Source organism: Lissotriton helveticus, chromosome 6, assembly GCF_964261635.1.
Source record: "Lissotriton helveticus chromosome 6, aLisHel1.1, whole genome shotgun sequence".
In the NCBI taxonomy this organism is placed as follows: domain Eukaryota; kingdom Metazoa; phylum Chordata; class Amphibia; order Caudata; family Salamandridae; genus Lissotriton; species Lissotriton helveticus.
In genome coordinates this window covers 478,929,101-478,942,366 of record NC_136067.1, presented here as the reverse complement: position 1 = coordinate 478,942,366, position 13,266 = coordinate 478,929,101, and positions in this window count along the sequence as shown.

Below are 13,266 nucleotides of genomic sequence, written 5' to 3'. Positions count from 1 at the left end.
ATTCCTGCTCTTGCTTTCACGACGTAACGGCGGGATTCGCAATGACCGACGTTGTTGCGAACTCCTGCCTCACTGCGAAAATGGAAAATACGTTTTTGGGATGGGTATTCTAGAAGTACAGTAAAAAACCTGAGTTTGAAGTGCACAGCAATAAACATCTGGTGTGTAGTATTCTGTAATGTGTGTGCATATGTGTATTTTCACTTCATGCGAAAGGCATCACTGTCACGGTTAACGACATCTCGACTTGCCAAAGAACCACAAAAATGGGAAATAGGTCTGAAAGATGGTTTTTAAAGAAACTTAGTACAAAAATAAGAGTTTAAACATGCTTTGAAAGAAGTATTTATATATTAATGTGTGTAGGGCAATGTTCAGAATGGACTTTTTTGCATATTATCATTGGATGTGTTGGTGGCCATTGAATGTCTACTTTTATTTTCTATTTTCATCAAGTGTCTACGGGGATTAAAACACTTCACAATATTTCGAGTACTAGGGTTGCTCTATCAAGAGCCATTGTATTGGTTGTGTGAATATGGCTGCTACACATATGACCAGATGCAGAGTTTTAGGTTACTTAGAAACACCCTGTTGCCTTCATCTGTGAAGTGCACTACATAAGTTCTATACATTTCATGCAGGTCAAAAGGCAGATATGTGTTTTACACTTTGTTAAAAACACCCGGTATTAGCAGCCTGTCCTTGGCAATGGCACTCATAGAATCATACATATTCTACCTATGCAATCATCAAGATGTCCTTTCTCCGTCACTGCATTGAGAGGCCGCGAGAGGAGAAGGTCGACGCTGCGCCATGCATCGCCGCCACACCTGAGACCGTCGTCATCACGAAGATCGTTGCATTGTGCCCTTACGAGACGCTTCCTACTGAACCTACGCACCGGAATCCATGCATGGTATCGCATCCTCCCCCATACAGACTGCATTCATCGCAACACACCCGCTGCGTCCAGCGGGGCAGTTGCATCGCCTCCCCAGGGTTTCAGGAGTGACGCATTACTTGTTTTTTAAGGCTGCAACTTCCATTTGGAATTTTTTTCGCATCTAAAGGTACTGTTGGCTAAACATGATGCAACTGTGGATTATTTTGACGCAAACACTAGAACTCTTTTAAAACAATATCCTTGAACTGTGTATGTTGGATTTTCGTTGTTTTGGCCTTGTGTAGTTTAGATGAAGATATTTTATTTTTCTAAACTGGTGTGGAGTCCATTTGTGGTGTTTTCACTGTGTTACTGTGAGTGTTAGTACAAATACTTTACACATTGCCTTTGATAAGCCTGTCTGCTCGTGTCAAGCTACGAAGGGGGGAGCAGGTGTTATCTAAAGAGTGTATCCCCCTTACCCTGACTAGAAGCAAGGGTCCCTATTTGGACATTGGTACCTACCTCTGCCAACTAGAGACCCCCAGATCTAACATTGGTGGTCAGCGGTGAGGATTTGAACTTGTATTTGTACTTGACTGTTGAATTGAAGGTCTTTAGTTGGCACATGTAGGTACTTGTGACAAATAGGGACCCTCTCCTCTAGTCAGTATAAGGTGATTACACTCCTAAAATAACCCCTGCTCACCCCCTTGGTAGCTTGGCACGAGCAGCAAGGCTTTATCTCAGAGGCGTATTAAGTTAAGCATTTGTGACCTATACAGTAACCCAGTGACAACACTACAAATGGACACCACACAAGGTTTTATATAAAAAATAAGTATACTTTTATATAGAGTTTCCACAAGAACAATAAACAACAAAAATAATCCACAGTACTATTAGATTTCAAGAGTTCTTGTTAAAAGGCTTAGTTCAAGGTTCTGTGCGAGTACGTAGCCCGGTCTGGATACAGCGTTGTTGAAATAACACAGAGTCTAGCAAATCCAGTGGACTGCTTCGGTACGGGCCCACTCAAATGTACACAGACTCAGTCACAGTACCTTTTACTTGAGGCGGCCGGCACAGATGTGCGAGCCGGTTCTGGTGTTCGTCGCTGTGCAGAAAAGAAAGCGTTGCAGGATGCGTTGTCCCTCGATGCGGTGCAGGCAGTGGCCCGTTGACAGAGTTGGTGGATCCAAGGCATGCGTTGCAGGGCGAGATGGTGCTTCAATGCGGTGCTTGCAGCTTGCGGTGCGGTGACAGAGCCGGAGTTCGGGAGCTGGCGTCGATGAGTCCAGGCAGCGGTGCGAGTTGGGTGGTGCGTTGCAAAGCGTGCAAGGCGGTGCCCAACTCTGAACCATTCACAGGACTCTGCCTCTCTTTGCAACCCTCTTCCCTCTTGATGTACTCCTCTTGCCTCTTTCTGTACCTCTGTTGCTTCTTTCTGTTCTTTTGTTTCATTCTGCACCCCTCTTGCCTCTTTCTGCACCACTGTTCCTTCTTTATGCACTTCTTTTGTTTCTCTCTGCAATGCTCTTGCTGCTTTCTGCATCCATCTTGCATTTTTCTCTACCCCACTTCCCCCTTTCTGCATCTCTGTTGCTTCTTTATGCACTTTTCTGACTTCTTTCTGCACCTCTCTTGCTTCTTTCTGAACTACTCTTGCTTCTTTCTGCACCTCTGTTCCTTCTTGCTGCACTTCTTTTGCTTCTTTCTGCAACTCTCTTGCTTTTTTCTATTTCCCTCTTGCCTCTTTCTCCACCCCACTTCTCAGTTTCTGCATCTCTGTTCCTACTTTCTGCACCTCTTTTGTTTTTTTCAGCAACTCTATTTCTTCTCTCTGTACCCCCTTGCCTCTTTCTGCACCCTTCTTCCCTGTTTCTTCACCCCAGTTGCCTCTTTCTGCACCTCTATTCCTTCAGTCTACACTTACTTTGTGTCTTGCTGCACATCTTTTACTTTTTACTGAACCCCCCTCATGCCTCTTTCTGAATCCCTCTTCCCTCTTTCTTCACCCCAGTTGTCTCTTTCTCCACCTCAATTGCTTCTTTCTGCACTGCTCATGCTTCTTTCTGCATGTCCGTGTTTCTTTCTGCAACCCTCTGCCCTCAGTTTTCTTGCCTTGTTCTGCACCTCTGTTCCTTCTTCCTGCTCTTCTTGTGATTCATTCTGAACCTCTATTGCTTCTTTCTGTAACCCTGTTGCCACTTTCTCCACCCCTGTTTGCCCTTTTTGCATCTCGGTTGCTTCCTTCTGCACTCCTCTTGCTCTTTCTCCACCCCATCCCTTTTCTATACCTCTGTTGCTTCTTTTTGAACTTCTGTCCCTTCTTTCTGCAACTCTTGTGCCTCTTTCTGCACCCTCTTCCCTCTTTCGGTAACCCTCTTGCCTCTTTCTGCACCCCTGTTCCTTCCTTCAGCACTTCTTTTGATTCTTTATGCAACTCTCTTGCTTCTATATGCACCCCTCTTCCTTCTTTCTGCACCTCTTGTGCCTCTTTTATACCCCACTTTCTGCACCCTCTTGCCTCTTTCATCACCTCTGTTCCTTCTTTATCCACTACTTTTGTTTCTTTCTGAAACTCTCTTCTTCGTTTCAGTATCCCTCTTGCCTCTTTCTCCACCCCAACTCTCCCTTTCTGCATCTCTGTTACTTTTTTAAGCACATCTCTTGATCCTTCCTGCACCTCTCTTTTTTTTTTTGCAGAGTAAGCATTGTGATAACAAAGCAATCGTATCATCATAATACATGAAACATAGTCATACATAGATAAGTAAATAAACAGCTGGAACAAAAGAAGATGCCATTATACTTTAAATCAATAAGTAAACAGATAGAGTATAAAGAAAAATTACAAAAGTATATACTCTTCCTTACCTAATCTATCAAAGGTCACCAACTTCGATAGAACTTCTTCATTGACCGTATGCCTCTGCCCTTAACTATAGCCATCTCTTTTTCTAAAATATCCCTTAATGCTGCTCACCATTAAAACGTTCTAGGAGGAGTTTTAGATATCCAAGCACGGGCAACACAAAGGCGTGTAGTTACAAGAATAAGTGATATTAGAGATCTTAGTCCAAGAGGTACATCTGCCTTATAACCAAGCATAATCTCTTTCTCTGTTAAGTAAAGATCAATGCTTAGACGATCAGCTATAATATCTTGAATCTCATTTCAGAAAATGGCCAAATCTGGGCAAGTAACAAACATATGTAAAATATCTGCAGCTATTATTCCACACTTAGCACATTTACATTTATCAATTGTATTTATATTAGCAAAATCTATCCATTTAGCTATACGTTCCGGTGTATAGTAAAGCATAAACATTGTCTTGAACTGTTGTAATTTGAGGTTAATAGAGTAAACCGAGCTATTCAAGTTCTCCATTGATTCTTCTATCTCAGACGAGTTAACAGCTTGGACCAGTATCCCAGTTCATTTGAGTGCTATCTTTGGGTTATCATCCTCCCAAGTTTGGGAAAGTATCTGATATGCTTTACTAATAGTCAATTTTGAGTCTGAATGCATATATTGCAATTGATCTGAGCCCATAGGTTGTTTTATCCCTTTAGATCCTAGTAGGTAATCGCTTAACTAACCAAATCCCTAAGCTGCAGATAACATATTTTTTGGGAGGCCAAATAATGTTTGCAGATCTAAAAACGGGCGGAACCCAGCAGTATTATACAAATGAGTGAGCTGTTTAATACCAAATCTATCCCAGGATTTAGCTACCGCATCATGAAACGCATCATGAAAAACATCAGGAAATAAAGGGATCCTTCCTGCACCTCTCTTGCTTCTTTCTGCATCCCTTGTGCCTCTCTCTGCAACCCTCTTCCCTCTTTCTGCACCTCTGTTACTTCTTTCTGTACTTCTTTAGTTTCTTTCTGCACTCCACTTGCCTCTTTCTGCACCTCTGTTCCTTCTTTCTGTACTTCTTTTGTTTCTTTCTGCCACTCTCTTGCTTCTTTATGTTTCCCTTTTGCCTCCTTTTCCATCCCACTTCCGTCTTTCTGAATCTCTGTAGCTTCTTTATGCACTTCTCTTTCTTCTTTCTGCACCTCTCTTGTTTCATTTTGCACCCCTTGTGCCTCTTTCTGCGATCTTCTACCCTCTTTCTGCACCCCTGTTGCTAATTCTGTACCTCTGCTGCTTCTTTCTTCACTTCTTTTGTTTCTTGCTGCACATCTCTTGCTTCTTTCTGTACCACCTGTGCTTCTTTCAGGACCTCGATCCCTTCTTTCTGTACCCCTCTTGCCTCTTTCTGCACCTCTGTTCCTTCTTTCTTCTCTTTTCTTTCTATCTGCACCTCTCTTGCTTCTTAATTTATACCTCCTCCCACTTTATCCACCCCTCTTCCCCCTTTTTGCATCTCAGTTGCTTGTTTCTGCATTTCTATTGCCTCTTTCTCCACCCCTCATCCCTCTTTCTGTACCTCTGTTGCTTCTATCTGCACTTCTCTTGCTTCTTTCTGCACCTCTGTTCCTTTTTTCTGTACCCATCTTCCCTCTTTCTACACCCCTCTTGCCTTTTTTGCACCTCTGTTCCTTCGTTCTGCACTTCTTTTGTTTCTGTTTGCAACTTTCTTGCTTCTTCCTGCACCCCTTGTGCTTCTTTCATACCCCTCTTTCTGCACCCCTCTTGCCTCTTTCTTCACCTCGGTTCCTTCTTTCTGCATCTCTGTTGTTTCTTTCTGTACTTTTCTTGCTTCTTTCTGCACCTCTCTTGCTTCTTCGTGCACCCCTCATGTATCTTTCTGCACCCCTCTTTCTTCTTTGTGCACCTCTGTTCCTTCCTTCTGCACTTCTTTTGTTTCTTTCTGCACTTCTTACTTCTTTCTGCACCCTTTCTGCCTCTTTCTGCATCCCTCTTACCTCTTTCTATACCTCTCTTTCTTCTTTCTGCACTTCTTGTGTTTCATTCTTCAGCTCTCTTGCTTCTTTCTGCAGCCCTTTGCCTCTTTCCTTACCCTTTTCCTTCTTTTTGCACCCCTCTTTCCTCTTTCTCTATCTCTGTTTCTTCTTTCAGCACTACTCTTGCTTCTTTCTACACCTCTCTTGCCTCTTTCTGCACAATTTGTACTTTTTTCCGCATCCCTGTTCCCTCTTTCTGCACCACTCTTGCCTCTTTCTGCACCTCTGTTCCTTCTTCCTGTTCTTCTTTTGTTTCTTTCTGCACCTCTCCTGCCAATTTCTCCACCCCAGTTCCCCGTTTTTACATCGCTGTTGCTTCTTTCTGCACTTCTCTTGCTTCTTTCTGCACCTCTATCCTTTCTTTCTGCAACCCTTGTGCCTCTTTTTGCATCTCTTTTCCCTCTTTATGCTCCCCTATTGCCTCTTTCTGCATCTCTGTTCCTTCTTTCTGTACTTCTTTTGTTTCTTTCCGGCACTCTCTTGCTTCCTTATGTCTCCCTATTGCCTCCTTCTCAACCCCACTTCCCCCTTTCTGCATCTCTGTTGCTTATTTATGTACTTCTTTTTGTTCTTTCTATACTTCTCTTGCTTCTTTATGCACCCCTCGTGCCACTTTCTGGACCCCTTTTCTATCTTCCTGCACTCATTTTGCCTTTTTTGCACCTCTGTTGCTACTTTCTGCACTTTTTTGTTTCTTTCTGTACCTGTCTTGCTTCTTTCTACAACCCTCTTGCCTCCTTCTCAACCCCATTTCCCCCTTTCTGCATCTCTGTTGCTTCTTTATGCACTTCTCTTGCTTCTTTCTTTACCTCTCTTGCTTCTTTCTGCACCCTTCCTGCCTCTCTCTCCACCCCTCTTCCCCCTTTTTTCATCTATGTGGCTTCTTTATGCACTTCGCTTGCCTCTTTCTTCACCCCTCATCTGTCTTTCTGCACCTTGGTTGCTTATTTCTGTACCTCTCTTGCTTCTTTCTGCCCCTTATGCCTCTTTCTGCATGCCTCTTGCCTCTTTTTCTAACCCTCTTGCATCTTTCTGCACCTCTGTTCCTTTGTCTGTACTTCTTTTGTTTCTTTCTCCACCTCTCTTCTTTCTGTAACCCTTTTACCTCTTTCTGCACCCCTCTTCCCACTTTTTGGACCCATCTTGCCTCTTTCTGCACCTCTGTTCATTCTTTCTGCTGTTTTTGTTTCTTTTTGCAGCCCCTTGCCTCTTTCTCCACCCCTCTTCCCTCTTTCTGCACCCGTTGCCTCTTTCTGCACCTCTGTTACTTCTTTCTGCACTTCTTTTGTTTTTTCTTTATATCTCTTGCTTCTTTCTGTACTTCTCTCACCTCTTTGTGTACTCAAATGGGAAGTGCAAGTGCTCCCTTTGACTGAGGTATATGTCTACTTGTATATGTATTCTCAAATGTGTTATGCATCTGAAGATGGTAGCTTTAAAAGTGGGTAGCTTCAAAAGTGGGTAGCATCTTCTATAGTTGGTTAAACGTTCTCAGTGCGGCTCTGTCAATCAGTTGCACAGGCAGACATGTCTTATATATATATGTGTTATAGAGCCCCTCAAATATACTATTGAATCCCATGTGCTCTCTATTATGAGCAGAAAGAAATACATAAACCTTTTTTTACACATATTTACAGAGTATACTGTTTGAATCACAGGTATTCAAGTATTTCTATGTTTATTTTTATGTTACATGTCACCCAGTAAGAGAAGAGACACGTATGCATACCTTGACATACTTGGTCAGACTTACAACAGTGATATGCTTAGGATTGCTGTTATATATTTGGTAGGTAGGCCTAACATTCTGAGCAGTCGATTAATAGTGAACCTTTAAGAGAAAAGTGAGGTTTAACACATCTTGGGAGAAGCATTAGTGATTACGCTACTTTGTTTGAGTATGTTGTAAGGTACAGTCAAAGTAGGCCTCTTTTTGCACCTCTGTAGGTTCTTTCTGCGCCTCGTTTCAGGGACGTTATAGCTAGTTGGACATTTCACTTATACAAAACCAAAGAAATGTGGTTGTTAAAGTTAGTTGAGCTAACTATAACTCATACCCCTGCAATGTACTGCTGATGACGTCACTTCATAACATCACTCATGACATGGTCAGTGACATCAATGATGACATCTCAAATGACTTCACTGATGACATCATCCATTTAATATCTGATGCACCTCCTCACACCTTAATATAACCTTTCATACACCCACTCTAAAATACAGACTACCATTCTTGAAACCATAGACACACCAATACCAGTTAGTACATACCCACTCAGTGATTCATAGGTCTACACACATCCACTCACTCACCAATACAGTCACTCATACATGCAGTCACTCATCAATACAGCCTCTGATATATGAACTCATACACCCATAAAGACACTCACATACTGTCACTCTTCCACAGAGATAATCACACACCTAGTCAGTTACCCAAATACTAAGCATGGGCGGATTTTGCGGATTGGCAATCTGCGAAATTGCGTATTTACGGATTCGCAATACGCAAAATCCGTGAACTCCCGCAAATTTTGCAGATTCCCTTTTTTTTGTGTGTTCGCAAGTGTTTCTGCCATTTCGCAAGGGTTTTTTACCAGTTCGCAAACGCGAACTTACTTGTCGGGTAGCAATGGTCGCGACCATGTTGTTTCTACGTCTGGTTCATCACAGCACCCTCTGTTTCACCACTGCCACTGTCTGTTTCACCACTGCCACCCTCTGGCTCACCCAAGCCACCCTCTGGCTCACCCATGCCACCCTTTAGTTCATCACTGTAGATTATGGGGGGAAAAGCACACCTGCCTTGCCTCAACTGACATGAATGAATTAGGGGCTGATTAATGTGTCACTGAATTTGAACTTCCAGGCTGGCACCTGCTTCCTTATCCGTAATTGCTTTCTGTTGCAGTGTAATTTTTTTAACAGGACCTTTGTTGTATACTTGTAGCTATTCTCTGAGCCTGCTGTGAGGGTCAGAGCAGGGTCATAGAATAGTTGCAAGTAGGCAACTGAACTCTGAAGGGGCCCCTCAGGAAGCACTACAGGGAATGGTTACTAATGATAAGATTGAACTTTTGCACCTGCTGAGTGCTTTCAGTTTTGCAAAAATCCAAATATCCAGCAGCATCCACAAAAAGTAATCCTTCCAGGCACTACAGGGAATGGTTACTAATGATAAGATTGAACTTTTGCACCTGCTGAGTGCTTTCAGTTTTGCAAAAATCCAAATATCCAGCAGCATCCACAAAAAGTAATCCTTCCAGGTCAAGATGCAAATCAAAGTGACCAGCACATGAAGAAAGCACTGGGAGGAGCCTGCTGGACAGGAACAGGAAGTTGGGGACTGTGGGGCACTTCCTTCCTCCCACCCCCCCCCCCAAAATGGACTCCTTGCAAAAAAAAGTGCAGGTAAATGTCAACCTGAGGAGTTATTCTGATAAAAATCATAATTTTCAAGGTTTATGCTGCCTGCTGATGGATTTCTTGTGCGAAATTGCACATTTTGCAATTTCGCAATTGCGAGATTGTCGCTGCCCGCCGCATCTATGTGTTCGCAAGTGTTTACTCCCGCAAAATTGTATAGTATTCTAGTTGGCAAGTGCGACCAAGCAAAAAATCTGCTTCGCACGGATTTACGAATTTTCGGCAAGTTCGCGGATTGCGAATTTGCCGAAAATCCGCAAAATCCACGAGCGGAACGGATTTTACGCCCATGCTTACCAAATACTCAATCACACTGCCATGTATTCACCAATATAGTTATACACACATCTCCTCACGTATTCATACAGATATTAACACATACTTACTTCCTTACACAATCACTGACACAAGCACACAGTCATCCATACAGCTACTCTCTCAATCACTCACTCTTACATATAGGCACTTATATACTCTAACATTCACATATTCTGCCTTTTACATATGTAGTTACTCACACACAATTCCACTGAGGCATCCATTCACTCACCAACACTGCCATACACACACTCACTCACCCATACAGCCACTCGCAGAAACACTCATGAACTCATACACCCACTGAATAACTTAATCACACATCCATGGAGGGAGTCACACACACCCCGCCACTGACACTCAGGCACCCATCCAGGTAATCAGAGAACCAATCATTAACCCATATTGACACTCATGTAGCTTCTCACCAACCCATGCAGCCACTTACAGACCAACTGACAACTGATAAAGACATTCACACAGATTAGTCATTCACTCATACATTTACAAAGACATGTTTAATCTCTCACTTACACAGTCAGTCATGCACCCACTAAATCATACATTCAGACACTCATATACCTACTGATTCTTCAATACACCATTGCGTATCTATAATTAACCTTCTTAAACTTTTAAAAAGTCTCCCAGTTTCTGAATGATGTCATCAGTGATGTTATTTCAGATGTCATCAGTGATCTCATCAGTGATGTCACTGGCCATGTCATGAGTGATATAATATGTGACGTCATCATCGTGTCATGAGTGATGTAATGTGTGACGTAATCAGCAGTGCATTGTGGGGGTGCAAATTATAGTTAGCTCAACTAACTATAACTGCTGAATTTCTCGGTTTTGTACGAGTGAAATGTCCAAATACCTATAACGTCCCTCAAACCTGTGTTTTTTTGAGAGAGTATATATTTGTATAGGGATCTTGATATCCAGCATTCACACTCCTTTACATCACACACTGTTCGTCATTGGCGCAGGAAGACAGCACTGAGCAGGCCAGAAAGACAGAAGCTTCCGTATTTCCTTTGGCAAATGACTTTTTATTCTTTTTAAAAGCATTTTCAAATTTCAGCAAAGTGCAAGTGCAATCATGGGAAAACAGACCAACGCATTTCTGCCAATGGCCTTCGTCAGGGTTGTCAGTAGGTAGTTATAGTTAAGACCTAGTTTCCATAGGAATAGCATTTTTGCGTTGTTTTACCAATCTGCATGAAATTTAGCCAAAAAAGTGTCATGGTGAGTGTTATTGATTGAGGAAGTTTGGTGGTTATCCGTGCAGTGGGGTCCGAGAATTTGAGATGGTGAAATAAGGATGCGTTTGTAATATTAATTCCCATAGGAAAATTTAGCAACCTCTACAGCCCAGAACTCTGAAAGGACGTAGAAAAATTTGACAGGTAGATATATTTCTGTTCAAGGAAGTGACTTCTGCTTATCTTGTGTAAATGCATTCAGTAGTTTTTGAGAAATGTAAGATTAAAATGATAGTGATATCTCTGGCCGCAGATATTTTGCAAAGGATCCGCAATGAATTGCGATTGCCAACAGGAATGCTCTGATTGGATGGATGCAACCTGAATAGAAAGTTGTAGCTGCCATTTTATCTATCGGGAATGGTTTCCGGGGCTGAAAATCTGTATGAAAGCCCACATAAGGGGTCAGGGTGGAAATACTCTGACCCCATGGTTGAAAAATGAAGGTGTTATTGACAGAAGTTATATGTCCAAAATTGATTTTTTATTTGCACACGATATTTGCAATGATGCCGTGACCGTCATCATGGACCTCTGTGTCAGATTGCTGGGACATTCTAACGATCAGCGTCATCGTGAATATTGGTGAATGTATATCAATAAATTATTAGTATGCATTGCTATAGAGATATTAATGAATGTTTTTATAGAGTTATTTTTATAGTGAGTTATCTACTGTGGTGTTTAGAATTAATTACATATTTATAATTTCTTTATGTCATGATGGCTATTGAATTCCTGCTCTTGCTTTCACGACGTAACGGCGGGATTCGCAATGACCGACGTTGTTGCGAACTCCTGCCTCACTGCGAAAATGGAAAATACGTTTTTGGGATGGGTATTCTAGAAGTACAGTAAAAAACCTGAGTTTGAAGTGCACAGCAATAAACATCTGGTGTGTAGTATTCTGTAATGTGTGTGCATATGTGTATTTTCACTTCATGCGAAAGGCATCACTGTCACGGTTAACGACATCTCGACTTGCCAAAGAACCACAAAAATGGGAAATAGGTCTGAAAGATGGTTTTTAAAGAAACTTAGTACAAAAATAAGAGTTTAAACATGCTTTGAAAGAAGTATTTATATATTAATGTGTGTAGGGCAATGTTCAGAATGGACTTTTTTGCATATTATCATTGGATGTGTTGGTGGCCATTGAATGTCTACTTTTATTTTCTATTTTCATCAAGTGTCTACGGGGATTAAAACACTTCACAATATTTCGAGTACTAGGGTTGCTCTATCAAGAGCCATTGTATTGGTTGTGTGAATATGGCTGCTACACATATGACCAGATGCAGAGTTTTAGGTTACTTAGAAACACCCTGTTGCCTTCATCTGTGAAGTGCACTACATAAGTTCTATACATTTCATGCAGGTCAAAAGGCAGATATGTGTTTTACACTTTGTTAAAAACACCCGGTATTAGCAGCCTGTCCTTGGCAATGGCACTCATAGAATCATACATATTCTACCTATGCAATCATCAAGATGTCCTTTCTCCGTCACTTTGCAAATGCACCTCCTGTCATAGCACTAGTTGGGGAATAAAGTCTCATTGGCTATTGAGGGTATTTGGGGGCCAAATATCTCTCTTGTTATCTCCAGCAAGTACCACACAGTCAGTTTGCTAAGAGGTCTTCGGAGAGCACACCCCTTTCTGCACCACTCTGCAAACGCGGCCCTTGAAACACATTTAGTTGATTAGGGAATGGAGTTCTCTTGGATGCTAAGGGACCTTGGAGACCAAGAAACCCTCTTGTTACTTTCTGTACATCTACACATCTGGATTCTTGAGAGCTGGTCAGAGGTCCCGTCCCCCTTTGCATACCATTCTGCAAAGTCCATTGCTATTTAAAAAACATGGAAATTCACTAGAAAAAATCAAAGATTACACGTAAATTATACATAGGAATTAGCATTTTAAAAAAAACCTTAGAAAGTCACAAAAAAAAGGCTATAGGGCTATTATAGAAAAGAAATAGGATTAACAAAAAAACTTAGATATTCACTGAAAAAAACAAATGTTACAGGGATGTTAGAGTTAGGCTGATATTTCACTAGTACAAAACCGGAGAAATTCAGCAGTTATAGTTAACTGAGCTAACTATAACTTGCGACCCTGTAATACGCTGCTTATGACTTCACATATTACATCACTCATGCCATGGTCAGTGCCATCTCTGATGACATGACTGATGACATCCCAAATTACATCACTAATGACATCACTGATAATCATCTATAGAATCTCTGACGCACCACTCACACCGCATGTAATCTTTCATACACCCACTCCAACTTCAATACTACCATTTTCAAAACCATTGACACACCCATACCAGTATTTACATATGCACTCACAGATTCATAGGACTACACACATATCCGGTCACTCACCCATATAGCCACTCTTACACCTTCCTGGGGCTCA